At 44.3% G+C, this 16,526-nt stretch overlaps 1 long non-coding RNA gene across 1 annotated transcript; it reads left to right on the forward strand.

The window, feature by feature from the left end:
* Positions 1 to 364: 364 nt before the first annotated feature.
* Positions 365 to 15,976, forward strand: LOC118946519. The gene is made up of 2 exons (XR_005041390.1): positions 365 to 522; positions 15,160 to 15,976. It is a non-coding gene; the product is annotated as an uncharacterized LOC118946519 (long non-coding RNA).
* The last annotated feature ends 550 nt before the right edge of the window (positions 15,977 to 16,526 follow it).

A 16,526-nucleotide genomic window follows, 5' to 3' on the forward strand; every position in this document is an offset into this window, starting at 1 on the left:
CTGTCTTTGTAATCAACTTTGGCAAGCAAGACAATACACACGTAGACTGTACATGAGTTTTCTATGTTTAGTTTCTGTGGCATCACTGTGACTGACAAATGTGTTAGGAAGATCAATAGAACCCCACATAGAGACAGGGACAAGCTGTTTAAATCAGTTAGCTGGGGCCTGATGTGAGAGAGCGGATTGTTGGTTCAATAGATTCCAGAGCTGAATGGAAAGTTGGTTTGGGATGTAGGCCACTGGCCTCGTTCTATGTGTCGGTTGGCTGGGTGGTGGTTGATGCGCCACAGATGGGCACAGATAGGGTTTTATCTGCCCAGTCACTGAAGGTTTTCTTGTCAATTCAGTGTCATGCCTTAGAACAAGCCTCTCCTACTCCGCGGCTGCATTGCAGTGCTTCTTGGTGGCAGTGCATGGGTGTGTGTTGAATAATGAATAAAAGCCCAGGGATTTGGAGTGTTGAAGTAATTAGAGATGGATCTTTACCAAGGAAGAGCCGCCAGAGGAGAGCAGACACAGGTCCAGAAACACACACACACACACACACACACACACACACACACACACACACACACACACACACACACACACACACACACACACACACACACACACACACACACACACACACACACACACACACACACACACACACACACACACACACACACACACACACACACACACACACACACACACACACACACACACACGTACCCACAGAGTGCTAAGGGCTAGAGAGTAAAAATAACTTGATGTTTTTGCATCTGTGAACATATGTTTGTGAGGTATTTTGGTGCATAGCCACGGGAAGTAGGGTTGCTAAGGGTGCTGCATCTCCCCCTGATAAATAACACAAATAAATGTATAATAATAATAATAAAATAATTTGGGGACACATTTAGTAAACTAGGCCTTTATTACTTCAGCAGACAGCACTGTATGAGCAATAATACTTTTTTTCTCCCTCAAAGTGATTATTTAGGTGTGATATTTAGGGGTTAGGGCTGATTATTTAGAGGTGATTATTTAGGGGTGATATTTAGGGGTGATTATTTAGGGGTGATTATTTTATGGGTGACTGTTTGTGGGTGATTATCTGGGGCTGATTATTTAGGGTGATTATTTTATAGGTGATTATTTTATGGGTGATTATATCGGGGTGATTATTTAGGGTTGAATATTTTATGGGTGATTATTTGTGGGTGATTATTTTGGGGTGATTTTTTCAAGGTGATTATTTGGGGACTTGACTGCATTTTTTGAATAACCTATAAGAGTATCTAGATTTACCCTGTGAAGTTTGAGATTTTCTTTACGCTGCGATGTGTGTTCATTACACACAACTCCAGGCTGTTAGAGAAATTACTATTTTCTCTCTTGGTTCAGTCAGATTGCTACTCTCTGTAGATAACACATGGTGGTAATCCGAGTATTACAGTTGCCGAGCACATTGTGAAGACGTGGGCTCAGCAGCCTCGGAGACATCTGTAAGGTACAGAATTATTCAACGGGAAGAAAGCAGAGAAACGGAAACAGACAGGTCTTACTGCTCTACTTAGACCCTGTCATCATCTCAAACCCTGTTTATGGGTAGGGGAAGGTGGAGGGAGAGGGGAATGATGGGGAGACAGCGAGAGGAAGAGAACACGCTACTCTACATACTCCAGTTCACCTACAGGCCTTCATGAGAAAAGAAGGGAGATGAGAGGGAAGGTGGAGGGGGATCTGTTGTTTTCTCTTGTGATCTGAGCTAAACAACCCTCCTTAGGCAAACTAACCTTTGACCCTTGAGCTCTCAACTCTCTCCCTGTGAGGTCATCCCTATAGGCTATCTCCATCTCATCACACTGTCTATATCATCTCTTCCCTGTCCTGCATCTCTCTAATCTAACAGATATCCAGTTCAAGATATTGATAATATGGGCCATGCCTGGCTCTCCTCACTACATCACACCACTATGTCACTTAATAGTTAATCTCTTAAGGAGGAAACACATTGCACTGAATGATGGTCTGCCTTTTGTTTGACGTTCATTTGCTGTTCATTTGGTGCAGTGTGTTTCAGGGAGCACCTGCCGCCGGTAGCTGTCTGACTGCTGACATTTTCGCCCATTTCTGCATGTGGAATTGGTTTGCATTAGGTTTACAAATTATGGCCGGCACTCTGTTCAGAGGTGCTGAGTATTCCTCGGGTCGGCAAACGCTAGCGCAGTGTCTATGCCTTTATGGGTTTCAAGATTACTTTATGGTTAATTAAGGGTTGGACCAAGTACCGCAGGGATCAGCAACTGCAGAGCTCACCTAGAAAACTGGATGAAGAATCTTGAACGGAGCAATTAGGTTTGATCAAATCAAACGAGATGAGTCATGAAGAAAATACACAGTATTACATGTATGCTCCTGAACCAGGACACCATATCCAAGTCAAAGAAGTTGGAATGAACAAAACAAACTCTCTAAGGTAATACCTTGCAGTGCTTTGGATGACTAACGAGACCTTTGAATAGCTTTGTTTACCATTGTGTTGCTGTAATCTACCAGGGATGTCTTCTACTCTCCCTGAGTTTGACAACTCAATGACTCACAGATATGCTGTGGTGCCACTGCGGGGATCAACACATCCAGATACACACACACTTTCTGTTTTTGTGAACTGGCCTCATTTCTCCCCAGCGCTCCCTCCACTGAGACAACACACTCCAGGCCAGTGTTTCCCAAACCTTTTCGGTTACTGTACCACCAAATTCCTTTTTACCCCTGAAGTACTGCCTGTGTTTTTTTTTTTACCAGTAGGCCTATGGTATCATGAGTCTTTTTAAATACCCCCTGTGGATAAGCCAAGTATCCCCAGGGGGAACTACTACTCTAAGTTACATAACGGTTGAGATGTTATCATAAAGCCAGTATTCACTCATTAAACTCTGCATCATTCATACCACTTAACTCTCAGCACGGTTTTACATCTCAGGTCGGCTGAAACACAAACACGCAAGCACACACACACACACACACACACACACACACACACACACACACACACACACACACACACACACACACACACACACACACACACATACACACACACACACAGCCCCTGTGTGAACCCAGGGCAGATGTGATGTCAGTGAGGGATGAGGTTCTGGTCTTATCACCTTCCCAGAACGCACTTGTGCTTTATCTACTTTTTCCTGAGAGAAGCAGGCCGCTCTGACGCACCAATCCCACTTCTCTACTGTAAGAGATATGAGGGTTCAAATCAAAGAGATGACATCTCTCTCTCTCCCATTCCCTTCCTGTCCCCTTCTCCCTCTGTCCCAAAGCAGTTTCAGTTAATCAACTGCCCCAGGGCCCTGCAGGCAGGATTAGTTCCACACACTCTAAAATAAGATGAAATGTTTTCTAACTCTGAAAATATAAGGAACGTATTAGGACCTACTAATTGTGTACAGGTACCCTGATGAACCAGACTGATTTCAGATTTCGGGGTGCAATGCAAATAGTCTGGGTAGCCATGTGACTAGATGTTCAGTTGTCTTATGGCTTGGGGGTAGAAGCTGTTTAGGAGCCTCTTGGACCTAGACTTGGCACTCCGGTACTGCTTGCCATACGGTAACAGAGAGAACAGTCTATGACTGGGGTGGCTGGGGTCTTTGACAATATTTAGGGCCTTCCCCTGACACCGCCTTCTAAAGAGGTCCTGGATGGCAGGAAGCTTGGCCCCAGTGATTTTACTGGGCAGTTCGCAGTACCCTCTGTAGTACTTAACACGGGGGGGGACATGCTTGGGCCCCTGACTATGTCCCTGACTCGCTGGTTCTATGGCAGCATCCCAGTCCTGCTGCTCCCCTCTTTCCAGTTTTACAGAGGAAAACACTTCCCTCCCCTTCCCCCAGTCCCCTGCCATTGTTCTCTGAGCTCTGACGTTATTAACATTAATATAAACATGCTGGGCTGACGGGGACGGGGGGACAGGGGACGGGGACGGGGGGTAAGCTGAGAGAGGGGGAGTGAGGGAAAAGGGAAGGAGGAGGAAAGTGGGAAAAAGGTTTTATAAAAGTCGGCTTTAGGGCGGCTCAACCATTCAGTTTTGTTTGCAAACATTTACAGTGGATGGGGTTATTTTAAATTGTAGTGTAGTGTTGGTGAGGTCACTTTAAATACTTTTGAGGATATTTGTGGCCGGTTTTTATGATGGAAATACAACTCAGTTGTCCCATTGTAAAATAATAGCAAACACTGTACAAATACACGCAGGGATTACTATCATATTTAAAGCAGATTTATTTGTAAATGAAACTGACTTAATACTCACTCTATGTGTGTTTCCAGCATAAAACATGATGAGATCGTTCTTATGAGTAATAACAATCTGAAGTGACAGAGGGGACTGTCAGTACAAACTAAAGTCCTTAAACATGGCATGAGAATCAGCCATTACTTAATTTAGGCCTTCCAAAATAGTATTCCTCTGAGCCAGACAGTGTGCTTAAAGCTCAGTCTGCACACACACACACACACACGCACACGCACACGCACACGCACACGCACACGCACACGCACACGCACACATACACATACACGCACGCACACGCATGCACGCGCACACACACGCACACAAACACATACACTTACTGTACAATAGCAGGTGTCTCCTGCTGCAGCACGTTCCAGAGCCTCATTTGGACATACCACAGCAGACACTGTGGAGGGAAATGACACAGTAAATGGCCCTGGAACAGATAACACTGTATGCTGTTCTTCTGTGTCATTTTAGGGCCTCCTGATCTAATCTGTGTACACCATCATAGTTCTACTCTGTTTCATGTCCTCAAACACACACACACACACGCACACACAAACACTGTATTGGATAAGACATAGAATGGACAAGCATTTCCTTTTGAGGAGATGTGATGAGGAACTGAATGTTTTTAAGCTGCTGTGGGATGTAATGCTTTCCAGGTGTGATTTGTTTGTGTCAAATACTTGGCAAGATGAAGTTGGATATCTGAGTGCATTTAAACATGTGCTGCTATTTGAAGGATACCTCAGTGTCTTTGTGTAAACACAGGGTATGTTTGAGGATTATGTGTGCCTGTTTGAAGGTGTGTAAGCTGTTGTTCCTCCTGTCGGTGTGTCAATCAGATGTGACAATGGGGTGTCAGTCAGTAGCTCTCTGCAATGCCCACCCTGGATCTATAATTCAATTCAATTCAATTCAAGGGCTTTATTGGCATGGGAAACATGTGTTAACATTGCCAAAGAAAGTGAGGTAGATAATATATAAAGTGAATATATAAAGTGAAATAAACAATAAAAATGAACAGTAAACATTACACATACAGAAGTTTCAAAACAAGAAAGACATTACAAATGTCATATTATATATATACAGTGTTTTAACAATGTACAAATGGTTAAAGGACACAAGATAAAATAAATAAGCATAAATATGGGTTGTATTTACAATGGTGTTTGTTCTTCACTGGTTGCCCTTTTCTCGTGGCAACAGGTCACAAATCTTGCTGCTGTGATGGCACACTGTGGAATTTCACCCAGTAGATATGGGAGTTTATCAAAATTGGATTTGTTTTTTAATTCTTTGTGGATCTGTGTAATCTGAGGGAAATATGTCTCTCTAATATGGTCATACATTGGGCAAGAGGTTAGGAAGTGCAGCTCAGTTTCCACCTCATTTTGTGGGCAGTGAGCACATCTTCTCTTGAGAGCCATGTCTGCCTACGGCGGCCTTTCTCAATAGCAAGGCTATACTCACTGAGTCTGTACATAGTCAAAGCTTTCCTTAATTTTGGGTCAGTCACAGTGGTCAGGTATTCTGCTGCTGTGTACTCTCTGTGTAGGGCCAAATAGCATTCTAGTTTGCTCTGTTTTTTTGTTAATTCTTTCCAATGTGTCAAGTAATTATCTTTGATGTGATGGCTTTGTTATGGAAGGTTTGGGAATCGCTTCCTTTTAGGTGGTTATAGAATTTAACGGCTCTTTTCTGGATTTTGATAATTAGTGGGTATTGGCCTAATTCTGCTCTGCATGCCTTATTTGGTGTTCTACGTTGTACACGGAGGATCTTTTTGCAGAATTCTGCGTGCAGAGTCTCAATTTGGTGTTTGTCCCATTTTGTGAAGTCTTGGTTGGTGAGCGGACCCCAGACCTCACAACCATAAAGGGCAATGGGCTCTATGACTGATTCAAGTATTTTTAGCCAAATCCTAATTGGTATGTTGAAATGTATGTTCCTTTTGATGGCATAGAATGCCCTTCTTGCCTTGTCTCTCAGATCGTTCACAGCTTTGTGGAAGTTACCTGTGGCGCTGATGTTTAGGCCAAGGTATGTATAGTTTTTTGTGTGCTCTAGGGCAACAGTGTCTAGATGGAATTTGTATTTGTGGTCCTGGTGACTGGACCTTTTTTGGAACACCATAATTTTGGTCTTACTGAGATTTACTGTCAGGGCCCAGGTCTGACAGAATCTGTGCATAAGATCTAGGTGCTGCTGTAGGCCCTCCTTGGTTGGTGACAGAAGCACCAGATCATCAGCAAACAGCAGACATTTGACTTCGGATTCTAGTAGGGTGGCCAGGTAGGGAGGCCGGGTGCTGCAGACTTTTCTAGTGCCCGCGCCAATTCGTTGATATATATGTTGAAGAGGGTGGGGCTTAAGCTGCATCCCTGTCTCACCCCACAACCCTGTGTGAAGAAATCTGTGTGTTTTTTGCCAATTTTAACCGCACACTTGTTGTTTGTGTACATGGATTTTATAATGTCTTATGTTTTACCCCCAACACCACTTTCCATCAGTTTGTATAGCAGACACTCATGCCAAATTGAGTCGAAGGCTTTTTTGAAATAAACAAAGCATGAGAAGACTGCCTTTGTTTTGGTTTGTTTGGTTGTCAATTAGGGTGTGCAGGGTGAATACATGGTCTGTTGTACGGTAATTTGGTAAAAAGCCAATTTGACATTTGCTCAGTACGTTGTTTTCATTGAGGAAATGTACGAGTCTGCTGTTAATGATAATGCAGAGGATTTTCCCAAGGTTACTGTTGACGCATATTCCACGGTAGTTATTGGGGTCAAATTTGTCTCCACTTTTGTGGATTGGGGTGATCAGTCCTTGGTTCCAAATATTGGGGAAGATGCCAGAGCTAAGGATGATGTTAAAGAGTTTTAGTATAGCCAATTGGAATTTGTTGTCTGTATATTTGATCATTTCATTGAGGATACCATCAACACCACAGGCCTTTTTGGGTTGGAGGGTTTTTATTTTGTCCTGTAACTCGGTTCTGGTAGTCTTTAATAGTTGATTCTAAGATCTGTATTTGATCATGTATATGTTTTTGCTCTTTATTCTTTGTTATAGAGCCAAAAAGATTGGAGAAGTGGTTTACCGATACATCTCCATTTTGGATAGATAATTCTTCGTGTTGTTGTTTGTTTAGTGTTTTCCAATTTTCCCAGAAGTGGTTAGAGTCTATGGATTCTTCAATTACATTGAGCTGATTTCTGACATGCTGTTCCTTCTTTTTCCGTAGTGTATTTCTGTATTGTTTTAGTGATTCACCACAGTGAAGGCGTAGACTCAGGTTTTCCGGGTCTCTATGTTTTTGGTTGGACAGGTTTCTCAATTTCTTTCTTAGATTTTTGCATTCTTCATCAAACCATTTGTCATTATTGTTCATTTTCTTCGGTTTTCTATTTGAGATTTTTAGATTTGATAGGGAAGCTGAGAGGCCAAGATTTTCTACTGCCAAGTTTACACCTTCACTATTACAGTGGAACGTTTTTCCCAGGAAATTGTCTAAAAGGGATTGAATTTGTTGTTGCCTAATTGTTTTTTGGTAGGTTTCCAAACTGCATTCCTTCCATCTATAGCATTTCTTAATGTTAGTTCCTTTGGCTTTGATGCCTCACGATTGAGTATTGCTCTGTTTAAGTAGACTGTGATTTTGCTGTGGTCTGATAGGGGTGTCAGTGGGCTGACTGTGAACGCTCTGAGAGACTCTGGGTTGAGGTCAGTGATAAAGTAGTCTACAGTACTACTGCCAAGAGATGAGCTTTAGGTGTACCTACCATAGGAGTCCCCTCGAAGCCTGCCATTGACTATGTACATACCCAGCGTGCGACAGAGCTACAGGAGTTGTGACCCGTTTTTGTTGGTTATGTTGTCATAGTTGTGCCTAGGGAGGCATATGTGGGAGGGAATGCTGTCACCTCCAGGCAGGTGTTTGTCCCCCTGTGTGCTGAGGGTGTCAGGTTCTTGTCCGGTTCTGGCATTTAGGTCGCCACAGACTAATACATGTCCCTGGGCCTGGAAATGATTGATTTCCCCCTCCAGGATGGAGAAGCTGTCTTCATTAAAGTATGGGGATTCTAGTGGGGGGATATAGGTAGCACACAGGAGGACATTTTTCTCTGTTAGGATAATTACCTTTTGAATTTCTAGCCAAATGTACAATGTTCCTGTTTTGATTAATTTAATGTAGTGAGTTAGGTCTGCTCTATACCAAATTAGCATACCCCCTGAGTCCCTTCCCTGTTTCACACCTGGTAGTTTGGTGGATGGGACTACCAGCTCTCTGTAACCTAGAGGGCAACCAGTGGGTCCGTCTCCTCTATACCAGGTTTCTTGCAGGATGACAATGTCTCTATTACCGATTTCTTTGGTGAAGTCCGGGTTCCTGCTCTTTAGGCCAAAGGCAGATGACCTCAGGCCTTGGATATTCCCGGATGATAAAGTGAAGGCTTTTTGTTCCATAGAGTGTCCAATGTTGTTGGTCGTGGTTTGGCCTCAGGCCAGTAAGTGTGAGCAGAGCCTGCTGAGCATCTGGTACATACCATTGGCTTGGGCGAGTGTGAGAGTGGGGGTTGGGACTGTTTGCCCGCTCACTACCTGGGCGTATGTGTGGCTTCCATGTTGAGGCCCTCTTTGCAGGGGTGGGGTGCATGGGTTGGGCAGGAGTGGCATAGGTCTGATCTGAGGGGGCCTAAATGGGGTGTAGGCATGGTTGACGTGGGGGGGTGTTGATTGGTTGGGGTGGGGGTGTGGATGTGTCTGGGGGTGCTGTGGTCTGGATGTAATTCCTCTTGGCGTGGGTCCTCTATGTGTAGGTCCAGGGGTGGGTCCTGCAGGTCTGGGAGGGTGTCTCGCTGGTCTGGGTGGGGTGTCTATTGATCTGTTGCTCCTGTGTGAAGTGTTGGGGATACATTTGAGAGCGATGTCCTTTAGAGTTCGGACAAAGGTGGGCACTGCTGCCTTGTAGAGGTGGACCTGGTCATAGAGGCTGTTCAAGTCCAGGGTGGAGTGGTGGGCCAGGAAAACATTTGGTTTTGAGGCACAGTCACGGGAAATATATCTGGGGGGGTATTTTATTAGGACCCCATTAGCTGTTGTGAAAGCAGCAGCTACTCTTCCTGGGCTCCACACAAAACATGAAACATGACATAATACAGAACATTAATAGACAGGAACAGCTCAAGGACAGAACTACATCAATTAAAAATGGCACATGTAGCCTACATGTCAATACATACACACACACTATCTAGGTCAGATAGGGGAGAGGCGTTGTGCCGTGAGGTGTTGCTTTATCTGTTTTTTAAAACCAGGTTTGCTGTTCATTTGAGCAATATGAGATGGAAGATAATTCCATGCAATATAGCTCTATATAATACTGTACGCTTTCTTGAATTTGTTCTGGATTTGGGGACTGTGAAAAGACCCCTGGTGACATGTCTGGTGGGGTAAGTGTGTGTGTCAGAGCTGTGTGTAAGTTGACTATGCAAACAATTTAAGATTTTCAAACACATTCATGTTTCTTATAAAAATAAGTGATGCAGTCAGTCTCTCCTCAACTCTTAGCCAACACTTGGGTGTGTGTTTCCAGAGAAAACATTGCTCTCTGAGCAGCACGTCCATCGCCCTCCAGCAGGCCTAGCTGGTGTGTCCCTGTTTGGGGTGTACTAATAGGCACAGTATATAAACTCTGTGTGTCTACTGTGTCTGTTGGGAGGCTTAACTGTGCGTGTTTTCACAGTGATCTGCCTACCTGGGCTTTGCCTGATCATTGTGCCAACAAGTGTTGCATAACCCAAGCCTAGCCATTTCCCCTCGCTCTCCAATATGCATAAACCTCACACTCTCTCTATGTGGAATAGAATGGTACCAATTGAAGAAGGCGTAAAGGAAATGGGATCTTTGGTAGTCTCTAAATACTCAAAAATCATTCTGCCTTTATCATTGTGAGTTTGAATCATTGTTGCTTTTAAGGGCCGAGCTAGCAGACTTTCTGAGTCACACCATCACGCCAGGGGGAATGTGGAGGGTGTGAGATGTATCCATGGTTGTGAAGGGAGAAGAAGGAACATTAAAAAGCAGTTTGGTACAATGCCTTTTACTACCTGTGACTTTTTACTGTTTGTTTAATAAGTGGCTGAAAGAATACTGTAAACACCTTGAACACACACAGGCCTTGAAAAATTCTTACCAGCAAGCACAGGGAATGATGAACATGACATTATATAAGGTTCGCACTGGGCACACACTGGATGAATCAACATTGTTTCCACGTCATTTCAATGTGGAATAGACGTTTAATTGACGTCTGTGCCCAGTGGGTTTGGTGGAGAGAGGTGGAGGAAGGTATGGCAAGACAAGTCAGAGCATGTATGCTTCATATTATGAAGCCATCACACCTTCAACTAGATTTTTAGATCAGTTTCATTAGTCCGTTTGGCTACTCGGGGTTTAGGGATACCCTATACTGTAGATAGAAAGATGTTGGGCTCAGTATAGCTGGATAGAAGTATATAACAACATCCCTTTGAGCCTCTTCCTCAGAGTTGAACAGAGTTGCAGTTGTAATGGTGGGACATCCAGAGAAAATCTTAAATCCTGTCAGTCTCCTCTCGGTGGGCTGCCCTCTGTCTGAGGAACATGTCAAAGACGTCACCTCCTAACCCCGGTGTTACCCAGTGGGCTGTGGGTGGAGGCCGGGTCGGGACAAAGAGCAGGAAGCTCAGGACATCCCCACACTGTATAGGAATGATTCTGATTCTGCAAGCTCCTGTTATACTGACCTCCTCTCTACCTCCATACTGCTCTACCCCTCGTCCCTCCCTCCATCACCTCTCCCTTCCCCTCTAGCTCTTCTCACCCCTCCTCACCTATCTTTCTACCACTCCCTTCCTCCAGTTCCTCCCCACCCCTCTTAGTTCTCATCACCCATCCTCAAACGTCCCTCCATCCCATCCTCACCCACCCTTTTTCAGCTATTGCTTCCGCCAGCGTGAGGGAGCGCGGGTTGGATCCTGTCCAGACCAGAGTTTCCTCTAATAAAGCTCAGAAATACTCTGACCCTAAGAGTCTGGAGCCATTAAAGACAAACAGAGAATCAACGTCCTGTCCGCCTCGCCCTATTAAGTCATAGAAATATATATTGTATATTATTATTGCATGCATTATGCTTCTGGAAATCAGGTTGGATCCTGAACATAGTGATAAACAATTTAGTTATTTTCCCAACAAAACATAACTTTATTAATTTGTCCATATTATAGTCAATGTTAAATGTATTTATTTAACCAGAAAGTCGAATTGAGTTCAGATGACCTCTTTCCCAAGGGTTGCCGTGGGCATGTCTTGATATCTTAGGTTTGGTTTTGGATTTTCCCCACTAAAAGGAGAGTTGAAAGGGCCCAATGTACTGTACAAATTAAATCATATGCTCTTTTATCACAGGAACAGGGAACAGGACAAGCTGGTGAGTGACCTTACTTCCTGTCTGGTGTGACTCTTCAGAACTCCTGCTCCCAGACCCACCAAAGTGTCAACTGCAAACTCACACAGTCCCTCCAGCTTTAATGTTCATTTTATTTAACCCTAAAAGTACTACGGTCAATTGACTGAGAAGAGAATAAAATCTGATTCACAGCACCAAAGTGGAGGAGAAAAGAGAGCAGAGGGGTTGGATGAGCCAATTGGGAGGTGGGAATAATTAGGTGATGGTCATGATAGTTTGAGGGTCATGTTGTTTATTTAGCCAGGACACCAGGGTTAACACCCATATTACTACATGTTGTTTATTTAGCCAGGACACCAGGGTTAACACCCATACTTATAGTGACTCGGCTTGACATCTTATTCCTAGGACAACACCGTTTGAAGGGTGTAAGTCCATGACTATCGAGCCACCCCCCTCTAACCTCCCCCACCCTTCCCTCCCTCTTTCCCTCCCTTTCTCTTCCCATTGTCTCAAGGAAAAAGTGAAGCCTGCTTTCTTTCAGAAACAGTCAGACAAGTGTCAACGCCTCCTGTTGATCACATTGCATGTGGAGCACAGCCATGTGGTGAGAAACAGACCAAAATAGTATTCAGTAAAATAAACAACGGCAGCACCCTCTTAATGCTTTAAGATTGCCTGTAATTGAAGTTAAATAGAGAGACGATTGCTATTGTTAAACTATCCTCTAAAGAGGGAAAATAATAATGCTGGGACATCCAAATTCAGGCTCTAGTTATGTAACGGAGTAAAGTAAGACTGTTTGGGTCTGAGGTGTTCCTCCTTTCGCTCCACCACCTTTACACACACACACACACACACACACACACACACACACACACACACACACACACACACACACACACACACACACAAGCACACACACGCACACACACCGCATTAGTTGAGCCAGTCTGTTTACTTGAAAGATAACATTCTGCATGTTGTGTTGACATGAGTCAGATGTTGCACTGCCGTTCAACTCAAAATCTAATAAATATATGAGAAAATATCTGAGTTAGGTTTCAATCCCTCAGGGCATTTGAAAGGTTTACCTTGCAGAAAACAGGTCACAGATTCCAGAGCGTATTGCTCCCTGATATTATCTACTCAACAATGAGCTTCATTTCCTGCTATTATGAAAAACAAATTAAAACGCTTCATTGAGCCTTATTATGCAATTTACACAGCCATTAGTTGTTATTAAGGAGTATTTAAGCACAGAAACAATTTCGAATCTGATATTTGTTCACCTTAAAACAAACGAGAGGGGATAATTGATGTTTCACAACATTACACTGTGCTTTTCCAAAAATTACCATGGACTAAAATGTCTTAAATTGTTATTATTGATGCCAGTAAAAAATTGCGCTGATGCATGAGAAAACTGAGGGGAAAGGTAAGACAATAGGCCACATTTGTAAAGAAGGAAAAACATTTCCCTACACTTTGCAAAGTGTGAAAAGCTCTACTGTAATGTCCTGAGTGTTAGCAAGGGCGAGCAGATGTAGGCCTCCTCTCAGGAAAGCCATGCTGCAGGGAGTGGTTACTCTGGTTCCTCTCTTATCAGTGAGTCCCTTCCTCTGCCCGACGGCCTCCCCAGCCACACCCTGGCTGCCACAATTCACACACACTGGAGGTGAGGGAACAGCGGAGCTTCACACACACACCCATCCAACAGGAATGATTCCACTCCAACATTCACAGCTCTGGAGTATTGACTGTGCCAAACCTGAGACAGACAGGCTTCATATGACTGGTAATAGTGATAGAAATACCATAATACAGAGATTATTCTGGTAATACCTGTCCATCTCCTCAACCACAGGAAGCCATCAGATCAGACTTGTCTGTTGGCGGACTACACAAAAAGCCTATCTGTTAACTTGAACATAAAAGTGCTAATTTTGAGTGAGTGGACTATCCTGGTTAAATAAATACAAATGGCATGAAATTAAATGAGGAAGTAAAGGGTGGACATGGTGACTGGGACTTCATGGGAGTGTGAGTTTGTCTCTCGTCATTTAGAACATAGCAGAGAGGAAGGTACAGTAAAACATCTGGTGCAGAGGAAAGCATTTACAGTCCAGATCTGGCTCGCCATTACATTCCTCCACGGAAACACTTAATGACCATGTGCAGAGTGTTTTTTATGGCTTCGAGCTGCTCTTTTATGACCATAGTGTAGGCCTTGTTCAGTGTCACGCAGGAAGACTGGAGGGTGTGGGGGGAGTGGGTCAGGGAGGGGGTGTGACTGGAACAGGGTTTGACATATAGCTTCTGAATCAGCTAGTTCTGAGGGCAGGAAGAAAGCCCATGACGCAGGGACCTGGTCAGCAGGTGCGCTTGATTTATCTCAGAGTCTGCACTTTTGGGACTAATCCATTGGTTCCATCATGCAGGACAAATTAAGCATCCTGACTGGTTGCATCACTGCCTGGTATTGCAACTGCCCGGGCTCCGACCGCAAGGCACTACAGAGGGTAATGCGTACGGCACTGTACATCACTGGGGCCAAGCTTCCTGCCATCCACAACCTCTATATCAGGCGGGGTCAGAGGAAGGCCCTAAAAATGGTCAAAGACTCCAGCCACCCTGTCATAGACTGTTCTCTCTACTACCACACGACAAGCAGTACCAGAGCGCCAAGTCCAGGTCCAGGGCTTCATAACAGCTTCTAACCCCACCCCTATTTTATGCTGCTGCTACTCTCTGTTTATTATCTATGCTAGTCACTTTACCTACATGTACATATTACTTCAATTACCTCAACTATATTGTGCCCCTCCACATTGACTCTGTACCAGTACCCCCTGTATATAGCCTGCACATTGACTCTGCACATTGATAAGTAAAAAAAAAAATGTTGTATTCGGCACATGTGACAAATACAATTTGATTTGATTTCAAGCGCAGCTCAAGTTGAAGGGGCTTGGAGACCATGCTTTTTTATTTAGCCCACTAATAGCATATTACTTACATCAAAAGATTAGAGGGCAAGGGCCCAGGCAGGTGTTGTAGTGGTACAGGGAAGCAGGAAAGTAGGAAGATAGGGAGAATGATAGGATGGTATTGGAACGACTGATCCCTATACCCCAATGTGATAAATAAACTGTGTGTGTGTCTTTGTTTTTCAACAGGACAATGACCCTGTCACACCCTGATCTGTTTCACCTGTCCTTGTGATTATCTCCACCCCCCTCTAGATGTCACCCATCTTCCCCATTATCCCCTGTGTATTTATACCTGTGTTCTTTGTTTGTCCGTTGCCAGATAGTCTTGCTTGTCAAGTCAACCCGCGTTTTTGTCCTCAGCTCCTGCTAATTCCAGTCTCTCCTCTTTCTCGCCCTCCTAGTTTTGACCCTTGCCTGTCCTGACTCTGAGCCCACCTGTAACGGCTCTCGTTGGTAGAAGGAATACTGGACCAAAGCGCAGCGTGGAAAGTGTTCATGATTTTTATTTTCAAAAAACACTCAAACAAAAATAACAAACTTGAAACCGAAAGCACACAGTTTTGTCAGGTACAGACACTAAACAGAAAACAAGATCCTACAAAACCCAAAAGGAAAATGACAATTTATATGTGATCCCCAATCAGAGACAACGATAGACAGCTGCCTCTGATTGGGAACCACACACGGCCAAACACAAAGAAATAGAAAACATAGACTTTCCCATCCGAGTCACACCCTGACCTAACCAAACATAGAGAATAATAAGGATCTCTAAGGTCAGGGCGTGACACCACCTGCCTGACCGCTCTGCCTGCCCCTGACCATGAGCCTGCCTGCTGACCTGTACCTTTGCCCCACCTCTGGATTTGTCACGCCCTGATCTGTTCCACCTGTCCCTGTGATTGTCTCTACCTTCTCCAGGTGTCCCTGTGTTTCCTGTCTCTCTGTGCCAGTTCATCTTGTATGTTTAGTCAAGTCAACTAGTGTGTTTTTTCCCAGTACTCCTTTTTCTATTGTCTTTTGCTAGTCTTCTCGGTTTTGACCACTGCCTGACTCTGGACTACTTTCCCGCCTGCCTGATCATCCTGCCTGCCCTGACCTTGAATCTGCCTGCCCTTCGGTACTTATTGGACTCTGAACTGGTTTTGACCTTTTGCCTGTACACGACCATTCTCGTGCCTACCCCTTTTTGGATTAATAAACATTGTAAGACTCCAACCATCTGCCTCCTGTGTCTGCATCTGGGTCGCGCCTTGTGCCTTGATAGGATTGTTGATCTCTGCCTATCCTGAGCCTGCCTGCAGTCCGGTACCGTTGCCCCACCTCTGGTTTACTGACCCCTGCCTGCCTTGACCTGTCTATTGCCTGCCACTGTTGGAATATGAAACCATTGTCAATTCGACATATTAGACGCATCTGGGTCTTACCTTGATTCCTGATAGACCCAATACACCGCCAGGCTGTGTAAGGGCTATTTTACCAAGAAGGAGAGTGATGGAGTGGAGCATCAGATGACTTGGCCTCCACAATCACCCCACCTCAACCAAATTGAAATGGTTTGGGATGAGTAGGACCGCAGGGTGAAGGAAAAGCAGACAACAAGTGCTCAGCATATGTGGGAATTCCTCCAAGACTGTTAGAAAAGCATTCCAGATGAAGCTGGTTGAGAGAATGCCAAGAGTGTACAAAGCTGTCATCAAGGCAAAGGGTAGATATTTGAATAGTCTGAAATAGAAAATATACTTAGATTTGTTTAACACATTTCTGG

The sequence above is a fragment of the Oncorhynchus mykiss genome, chromosome 32, assembly GCF_013265735.2.
Source record: "Oncorhynchus mykiss isolate Arlee chromosome 32, USDA_OmykA_1.1, whole genome shotgun sequence".
NCBI lineage: Eukaryota > Metazoa > Chordata > Actinopteri > Salmoniformes > Salmonidae > Oncorhynchus > Oncorhynchus mykiss.